The sequence below is a fragment of the Canis lupus genome, chromosome 3, assembly GCF_003254725.2.
Source record: "Canis lupus dingo isolate Sandy chromosome 3, ASM325472v2, whole genome shotgun sequence".
NCBI classification, from domain to species: Eukaryota; Metazoa; Chordata; class Mammalia; order Carnivora; family Canidae; genus Canis; species Canis lupus.
In genome coordinates, this window is record NC_064245.1 from 44919832 (window position 1) to 44929172 (window position 9341).

General features: G+C 40.2%; 1 long non-coding RNA gene across 1 annotated transcript in view; it reads left to right on the plus strand.

Moving 5' to 3' along the window:
* The window catches only part of LOC118354301 (uncharacterized), a 79397-nt gene extending 75777 nt beyond the window's left edge, over positions 1 to 3620 (plus strand). The window contains exon 4 of the long non-coding RNA XR_004814575.2: positions 3281 to 3620. This is a non-coding gene — a long non-coding RNA (uncharacterized LOC118354301). The remainder of the gene's footprint in view (positions 1 to 3280) is intronic.
* Positions 3621 to 9341: the final 5721 nt, after the last annotated feature.

Consider the following 9341-nt stretch of genomic DNA (forward strand, 5'->3'; position numbering starts at 1 on the left):
AGGAGTGCACTTGTGACGAGCACTGGGTGGTATATGGAAGTGTTGTATCACTACATTGTGCATCTGACATTAATATTACATTGTATGTCAACTACCTGATTTTAAATAAAAACTTAAAAAAATATGTTACTCGAGGGAAGAGCCACATTCGTCTTTTTAAACACACTGTTGGGCACAGTAGACATTCAGAACACATCCATAGGGACAAAATATCTTGGGCTGTGATGGTAGGAAAAGAATTTTGTTTTCTAAATTTCTACAATGAGTGTATAACTACACAGGTAGCAAGAAAATAACCCTATTCTTAAAAAAGGAATTTTGATGAAGAAGAAAATAGTCAAATAAGCCAGACATCCCTAGAAGTTTATTACTCTCACTCACAAAATCGATATGAATTTATAACATAAAAGAATATAAATGTATGGTTTAAAAACTCAAAACAACCAAAGTAAAAAGTGAAACAAAGACTCCCTTTCAACAAACTCCATCAGATCCTTAAATGCAACTGATGTACCTAATTTCTTATGATTTTTTCCAGAAGACCTGAAGACTCATCAATGTATTAGTTTATGCAGTACGTGAGCACATACACATATGTGTTTATATTTATATGTAATAGAAATAAAAATATATAAAACACATGTGCATACATAAAGGTGTGTATATGCAATAGATAAAAAATATCATGTATTCCTAAGAAATCACATCACATACATCAATGTACATTTTATTTTTTTCACTTAATATATCTAGGATTATTGCTATCCAGTGGAGGATATCATAACTTCGCACTCTTGTATAGACAGATATTTTGTTGTCAAAATTATTTTTAAGAATAGTTTGCAAAAAATCTATATATTTATAACATACACATATGAATTATATATGGGAAATATGGGATCCCTGGGTGGCACAGTGGTTTAGCGCCTGCCTTTGGCTCAGGGCGTAATCCTGGAGACCTGGGATCGAATCCTACGTGGGGCTCCTGGTGCATGGAGCCTGCTTCTCCCTCTGCCTATGTCTCTGCCTCTCTCTCTCTCTCTCTCTCTCTCTCTCTCTCTGTGTGACTATCATAAATAAATAAACATTAAAAAAAGATTTATTATATGGGAAATATTAGTGTGTGTGTGTGTGTGTGTGTTTAGTATTTATTTTTAGGTTGGAAATGCATCAGTACGTAGCCTCTCAGAAAGTTTGGAGAAGGTGGTAGCCTGCCTGCACACTCACCAGCTCTGGGGAGAAACCAACCTTGGCATTTGTTCTGTCAGTAAGATAAAACACAATAACCTCTTATTATTTTGATGTGCAATTTTAAAAATTGTAAGTAAAACTGAGAAGCTGAGTATATTTATTGGCCACTTGTATTTCTCTGTAAACTGCCAGTTTTCTAATTTTCCTATTCATGTGTTTGAGTTTTTATCAATTAAAAAGTAGACCTTCATGAATCAGTGAACACATCCCCTCACATCCCGCCCCCAGCCTGGGTTTGATTTTTAGACTTTATAAAATTGTGGTATTTGTTCTTATTGTTATCCAGAATATTTTTACTCAAGTATTTCTACCATTTTCTTATAGTATCCAAATTTTGTTAGGAAGATCTACCCATTCTAAGTCAAAAAAAAAAAAAAATCTACCTCTGGTTTTTCCTAACCTTGATGCATTTGGATTTACATTTTTAAAAAAGAAAATTATTTATATATATTCTTGGGTGTATAGAAAGGTAAGGTCAAGGATCCTGGTTTTGTTTGTTTATTTTTTTGTTTTTGTGTTATCTTACAAAATGTCTTGTTCCCCTATTCATTTCTCACCCCTCCCCCTCCCTGGATGGGCACCCCTGCCCTCAACACTCCATGTGTCCTCTCTCCTAAGAAACAGAGTTTGAGGGCTGGGTTATCTGAAGCCTGAGGATTCAAGATAGGGTCTATATGTAACCCTGGTAGCTAGACCTTTCCTCATGTTTAATGTCCAATGTCAAGGTTGGCCTGTCAGTGGTGTATTTCACTCTAGCAGGAGAGACACAATGTGGGAATGAAGACTTATTCACATCAGATATAGCATGGGCTGTTCCCTCTCCTCTTCATTTTTCACTCCCTATAAACCCAAGAGACAAAAGACTTTTAGCTTCTTCCTTTGCAGTGAAGACAGCTAGATGAAAGAGCCTTTGGGGCTGCCCAGATGCTTTTTTCTACCTCTACCCTCAGCAGACTACAAAACTCGAGCAGGGTCTCTGGGCTCCAGCTTGGGAGGAAGCTTTGGAGCCTCCTGCAATGTCTCCTGCCACCTTTACTTAATGATGTGGATTATTGGAAGCTTCTGGCCACCAGCCCTTTCCACATTTGAGGGCTGCTGATGGAATTTTGTCATTGCTTGTTTGTTTTCATTATGCTTATATAGAGATGCTGGAGGGTGGGAGTAGGAAGCATTGGAGATCTGGTTTTACTCTCTATCTCAAATAACAGGAAGTTCAAACTATTGTAATCATTTCTAAATCATCCACTGCCATGGGAAAATGACTAAAATAAATAGCCCACAGCAATCGCTTCTGGAAAGAAAGTCGTGTCTCTTGAGAAAAGGTTAAAAATCCAAGGAAGAGTTCAAAAGAGAATTTCGATCAATGTTATTAATCGATCCATACTAATATAGGAGAATTATTTCTTATTCAAATCTTCTCTTTGAAAGTAGCAATTCTTATCAAATTCTTCAAAAGGCACTTAAATTGGAAAGGATATAACATTAATCCTTTCTGTTCCTGCTTCTTATCACCATAGAATCGGGCAGAAACAACATTAAAAAATTATGAACCTAGAATACTAATCTAACTATTGAATCTGTGGATTTTTCTTCCCATGGCAATTCAACAGCTATTCTATGGGGACCAAGCACCTTGACTGTTAAAATAATATAGAAAATTAGTAATTCTGAGCACAGTTTAGATCATTGCTTTACTTACTGTTTTCAGGCTCAAGTCAGATTTTAAGTGTATGTGAACAGGCTTTAAACACATGTCAAAAAATTGAATTGCAGCAGGAATGATTTGACAACATTGATTATGCAAGCCTTAAATTTTTCATAACACAGATTCAAATAATCATCATCTATTCTTTCCTCATTTTTCAAAATCCTGATTTTTCTTCACATTTAGAACAGTTGCATTTTCACAAAGCTGGTGGGATTGGACTCTTTAAAAAATAAAACAAAACAAAACAAAACAGATATATGACTCTGAGTCCAATGTTTGGGCTATGACTCTATATAAGCTTCCTGTTTTTCATTCATACAGGGCCCATGGAAGATGCCCTCCAGGACAAATTTTCTCCTGTACCTCCAAAGATGAAAGACTCCTACCAAAAGGATGAAATTTGCCTCAAGCTTTCAAAATATCATATCCAAGTTCATTACTCGTGTGCCATTCCAGTCAACTGGAGTCAAATCCACCAAGCAGAATCATTGCCCGCGACCTTGTCTGCCATTTAGAAAATGACTTCCCAAACCACAGAGGGTTAATTTGGAGCACACCTCTCCACACAGAGGTCTGCTTTTATATCTGATGAAACCAAGGCAATATCTTGTCCCACACTGATATTTCCGTTTTCAAAAAGAAAAGTTTGTAATTGCTGTTATTTATTTATTTATTTATTTTTTAAACCTCCCATATAAGGGTCCCAAACTATAGCCCTGAGCCTGTGGGTTCCTCAGAAGCCACCAGATTGTGCAGTGTACTATCACAGAATGTCATATTAGAGCCCTGCCACAGTCTCATCCAATAAGTAATCTGGCATGAAGAAAAGTTAACTGAATTAGTGGCCGACTGGGACACTTGGTGACCTACTCTTTAGGAACTAAGTCCTCTGAACTTTTCCATTCTGCTTTGCCTTCATACTTTAATAGGGACTGAATCCCCATTAACAATTGAGCGGCGACAATAAGTGCCATCAGGAAAAGGAAATTCAATTTTCGTGGGGGATGACAGCCTTACCTTTTCGCGCTTAATTGGCCGTATTGTCTCCAAAAGTTAATTGGTTACTTAGTCCAGGTAGTTAGTAAAATGTTTAGCTGCGTCAAAAAGCTCAGGCTCCCGCTGTTAATGGGGCATGAAATGGAATGTTTGATACTGCAAATAAAATCAGTGATATTCAAGGATGTTATGGTAGGTAATGCGTTGAAACTGCCATTTAATGGGTCCTGGAAGATTAGGGTAGTGTCAGCCGGAACCGCCCGGTCTCTTTTCTGACATTGTTAGTTGCCTCTTCATTTACTTAACGGCTGTCTGCACTGATTACATAGGCATAAAACTCCCTACAAAAAAACAACAGAGACACGCTCTATTAGCAGTCCAATTAGAACTATTTGCATATTACAGTTCATTTCTGCTTAAGTGAATCCCTAATACAACTTTAGGAAAAAAAAATTCTATTGTGTCATTTGAAAGAAAGAGAAAAGAAAAGACTTAAAGGTGATCTTTCTCTTCCTTTCGCTCACTTCATTTTTTTTTTCCCTCTTCTCTCTCTGTCTCTGTTTCTCTTTCTCCTTTCCTTTCTCTGCTCGACCTCAGATCCAGTATTACCTACTTTGGGGAGAAAAGGAGAAAAGACAAACTCTAAAACTTGAGATAATTTGGTGGATATTTCTGAAGACGAAGGCACCGTTATGATCATTCAGTCCTGCAAATATTCCGAGCTGTGCCATGTCCTGTTCGGCTTCATTCAGAGAAAGTATATATATTTCTGAGCGGTGGTACTAGCTTGTGTCAGACCAGCTATTGCTTTGAATTTTCGAGCACAGCAGTTAACAACGTCCCCGGTGAGTCAGAGCCCTTTACGTGGCATCGGTGTCACACAATCACCGAGAGCAGAAATGGGGCTCTGGTGTCTGCCTCTGTGTCTCTAAGGACATCTACCATATACATCTGGTGGATGTGCCACCACACATAATATTAACACATATGAAATCAATTCGTTTTCACACAGATGTGGGTAGTGGTGAGTCTGGTTAGAGCAAGACTAGAGATCTTCCCTTGCCAGACGTTTCTCTGTTTTCCAAACCCTAGTGCTTAGAAATGACATCGCTTGATGGCTGTTTATAAAGGCACTAGATATATTTTATTTATATTGTTATTAATATTAATAATGATGATAATATGGAAATCAGAGAGCCTTTTAGTGAGGTTGGAAAGGAGACTTTTCACTAGCACGGGCTGTGATAAATACTAATGAATTAAGAGCAGCGTGCTGTCTTCAGCTGGTGCTTTAAGATGATATGAAGGGTTTTGAGATCGCAAACACAGTTTGCAGTGGATGTTTCCAAGATGAGCCATGGACATTCACACCCTTTCCAAGTCTCTTGGAGCCCTGGGAGTTAATGGGAGACTGCGAGATTGTAGAGGGGCTGCTGGCCAAGAGGGCTGTCTGGTGGGAAAGAGATGCAGGCCCACCGCACAGGTGTCTGTTAGGTCCTGCTGTGGAGGGGAGGGGAGTGTGACCCCCGTGTGGGAAGGTCTCACATAGACAGCGAGAGGCTGAAGATGCTGTGTTAGGAAAGTTCAAAGCACTGAGGTCCACGCAGCAGTCACTGTTGTTGATTCCCACCAGCAGCTTTTCAACCTTATGCTGACCATTTTATTTGGGATGAATAAACAGCTCTTTCAAATAAATAAATGCGTGGAGGGGGCAAGACTGGAAGCTACCCTCAAAGCATCTGGTCTGGACAAGGCAGGAGTGGAGCTTGGGGGGATGTGGACACTTTTATTTCAGGGATCATCATGATAGTGAATCTGGTGGGACTGGCATGCGTCCCTCTGCACAGAGCCCTGGGTCCCAGCCCTGGCTCAAAATCATGCCCTTGAACTTCTTCGGGCCCAAGACTAATGAGAGTCCCCACCTCTGACAATGGATCAGCCCTCTCCTCCTAGATGGATTCTGGGGTGATGTCTGTGAATGGGGATAAATTGCAGCCTTTGGGTTGGTGCTCTGCACAGTTACCCAGAAAAGCTCGGGGCACCACTGCTGTTCACACGCCTCCGCAAATATCATCGGGGTGTTTCCACAGCTCCTGCCACCCGCTTTCCTTTTCACCTGCAGCCCTAATTTCACGGGTCAGCCCACCCACCTACACAATTACCTGGATTTGTCAATAGACGGAGGAGTTCAGGAGTTGACCACAACAAATAGGGGAACAGAGAAGGAGATATTGAAGGTGACAAAAAACCATTGGAGAAACACCAGTGATTCCTAAGTGGCCGTCTCCCCTTTTCGTGTCTCATCCATTATTTCAAGTGTAACATGTACACAGTTGTAAGAAAATGCACAGAGGGAGAACAAGCGACAGCAATACCAGCCGTGCCACCCCAGAGCAGTGTAAACAAACCAAACAAAAAAGCCAAACAGAGGCAAAGGTAAAATCCTCGATCTGTCATTTTCAATTCTTCTCACCACATGAGCGGAGCCACAGTGTGAAATGTGTTGGCTCTGCCTGCCATAGGTATTGTTGTGATGCCCTGTTGGGTCCTTCGTGCGCTCTCTCCAGCTTTTATCCAGTGCTCATTAACACCACCACCAGATGAGCACCGTCAGAAGCAGAGGCTGACATGCCAGCCCATTGCCTCAGTGCAGTGGCCCTGCCAGTGGGGGCGAGACAGTGCCAGGGGTGGTGAGCAAGACAGCGCTGAGACACGCACTTCTGCCCCTGAAAGCACTGTTTGCACCCTGCCAGGAAAACAGCTCTCTGGAAAAGCACTGCCTGCTAGTAAAATGGACTAAATCAGTAAACAGTGATTAAGGCTCTTGCTCCGCTGACTGTTGTCACCACCTCAGACACATGGCTTCTCCGCCCTACACACACACACACACACACACACACACGCATACACATACATGCACACACATATATGCAAAAATAAATCAAAATAAAAACAAGCTAACTAGAGCCAAAGCTAAGATCCAGAGGGAGCAAGGTGAGAAGTTAGGAAGATTCATGTTCCTTGAAGATGAGATGTTCTATTTCCCTGAAAAATAAAATAAATATTTCAGCATATTCATTTCCCTTACTTTTTTATTTTTAGACTTGTGATGAGAATCGGCTTTCTAAATAGAACATACAGTGATGAATGTATGTGGTCATTGTCTAGATCTGTAATATGCATAATATAATCCCAATCCCTTGAATAACGGGGATAAATCCAAAGCATTATAACAAACCTTGATGTACACTGTTTAGTAGGAACATGTCACTTCATCGAATTGCTTTCTTAAGTCAGGAGAATAAACACCACATGCACCAATCTACATTCATTCATATCCATCCATCTATCTATATACAGATAGATACTATATATACATATGTTTGCACACCCCGTGTTTTACTCTTCTTTATAACACTATAACCAAAATAATTGAAAATAGATTTGGTTTTCACCTCAAATATGTGTTTACATGAAGCATATGCCTTATACCTGTGCTTTGAACCAAACAGAGAAGGATGACTGGAACTCTAGAATACAGGAGTATAAATCAAAAAGACTCTGACAAGTTGGAGAAATGGTCAGAAACAAGCAGAATGAGGTCTTCTGAGTGCAGGGTCACACATCAGAGAAGACAAAAAAAACAATGAACTCCACAAATGTGGAATTCAGGGCTCATAGTCACTGACAGGCTGATCATGAATCAGAAATGAGAAGCTGTGTAGGCTCATGGACTCAGGAGAAGTTATAGCACCTGTCAGGCCCCCAGAGGGGATGTATCTAGCCCTAGAGAACCCAACTTGGGGTGTAACCTTGACCCTGGTTCAGAGTGGGATGGTGCACAGTTGCTTAGGAAGAGTCAAGGAAGTAGGACTTTCTAATCAAAAAGAATTTTTTAAAAATGAAATATTTAACATCCTCACATATGTAAATGATAGTCCTCGAGGGAAATCAGCAAATATTTGCATAGATTCTTTCCCTAATGTCTCTAAAAACAACAGTTTATGAAAAAAACTCAAGTTATTGGTGGAGGAACTATCAAACTCAGAAGTGCATGGCATCTTCATTTGTGATCCTTACTGTGATTCTGACACTATTCAGGGATGGTTCTGAGGGCTGGAAACTACACAGGGTGGGAGGAAGAGGACATAATGAGGTGGGAAAGAAAGCCCAGATTGAGAAGAAAAGAAAAGGAACATAAGTGCACTTACAGACATACAACCACATCATGCTCAGGAGGTGATGTGGCCAGTGGTGGTACAAATGGGTACAGGGAACATTCTTTTCTTTTCTTAAAATATTTATTTATTTATTTATTTATTTATTTATTTATTTATTTATTTATTTGAGAGAGGGGAGGAAGGAGCAGAGGGAGAGGGAGAGAGGGAATCTCGAGCAGATTCCCTGCTAAGCATGGAGCCCAACATGGGGCTCGATCTCACGACCTTGAAACCATGACCTGAACCAAAATCAAGAGTTGGGCACTCAACCAACTGAGCCACCCAGTTGCTCCAGGTTACAGGGATCTTAATTTCTTTATTTGATCCAGAATTGTCAGTGTCAGGCGATAATCATAGTAGTAGTGGCAAGCAGAAGAAGAAAGGAGAAGGAGGAAGAAGGGGAAGAAAAGGAGAAGAAATATTCACAGAAATGTTAAAATTTGTTGATCATTAACAATCATGCTTATCTCCACTTTGGTCACACGGAAACTGAGACCTAGAAGAGGCTCTGAGTAACTTACTAACCCACTATCCCTAGGGATTGTTGAGTAGCATTTAATGGCTTCCTTGTTAACAACAAGTGTACTAGGAAAATTCTGTAAACATAGGAAAACCATTAAACCATTATAAGGCTTTTATTATTTCTCAGTCTAACTTCTGTTTGTGTCTATGTTGGGGGTGGTGGTTGGAGCATCAATAATTATTGAAGTGCTTTGGAGAGGTGAGGCCACTTCATGTTTGAAGGCGACATTCCTTTTTTTTTTTTTTAATTTATTTTTTATTGGTGTTCAATTTACCAACATACAGAAAAACCCCCAGTGCCCATCACCCATTCACTCCCACCCCCCGCCCTCCTCCCCTTCTACCACCCTTAGTTCGTTTCCCAGAGTTAGCAGTCTTTACGTTCTGTCTCCCTTTCTGATATTTCCCACACATTTCTTCTCCCTTCCCTTCTATTCCCTTTCACTATTATTTATATTCCCCAAATGAATGAGAACATATAATGTTTGTCCTTCTCCGATTGACTTACTTCACTCAGCATAACACCCTCCAGTTCCCTCCACGTTGAAGCAAACGGTGGGTATTTGTCATTTATAATGGCTGAGTAATATTCCATTGTATATATAAACCACATCTTCTTTATCCATTCATCTTTCGATGGACAC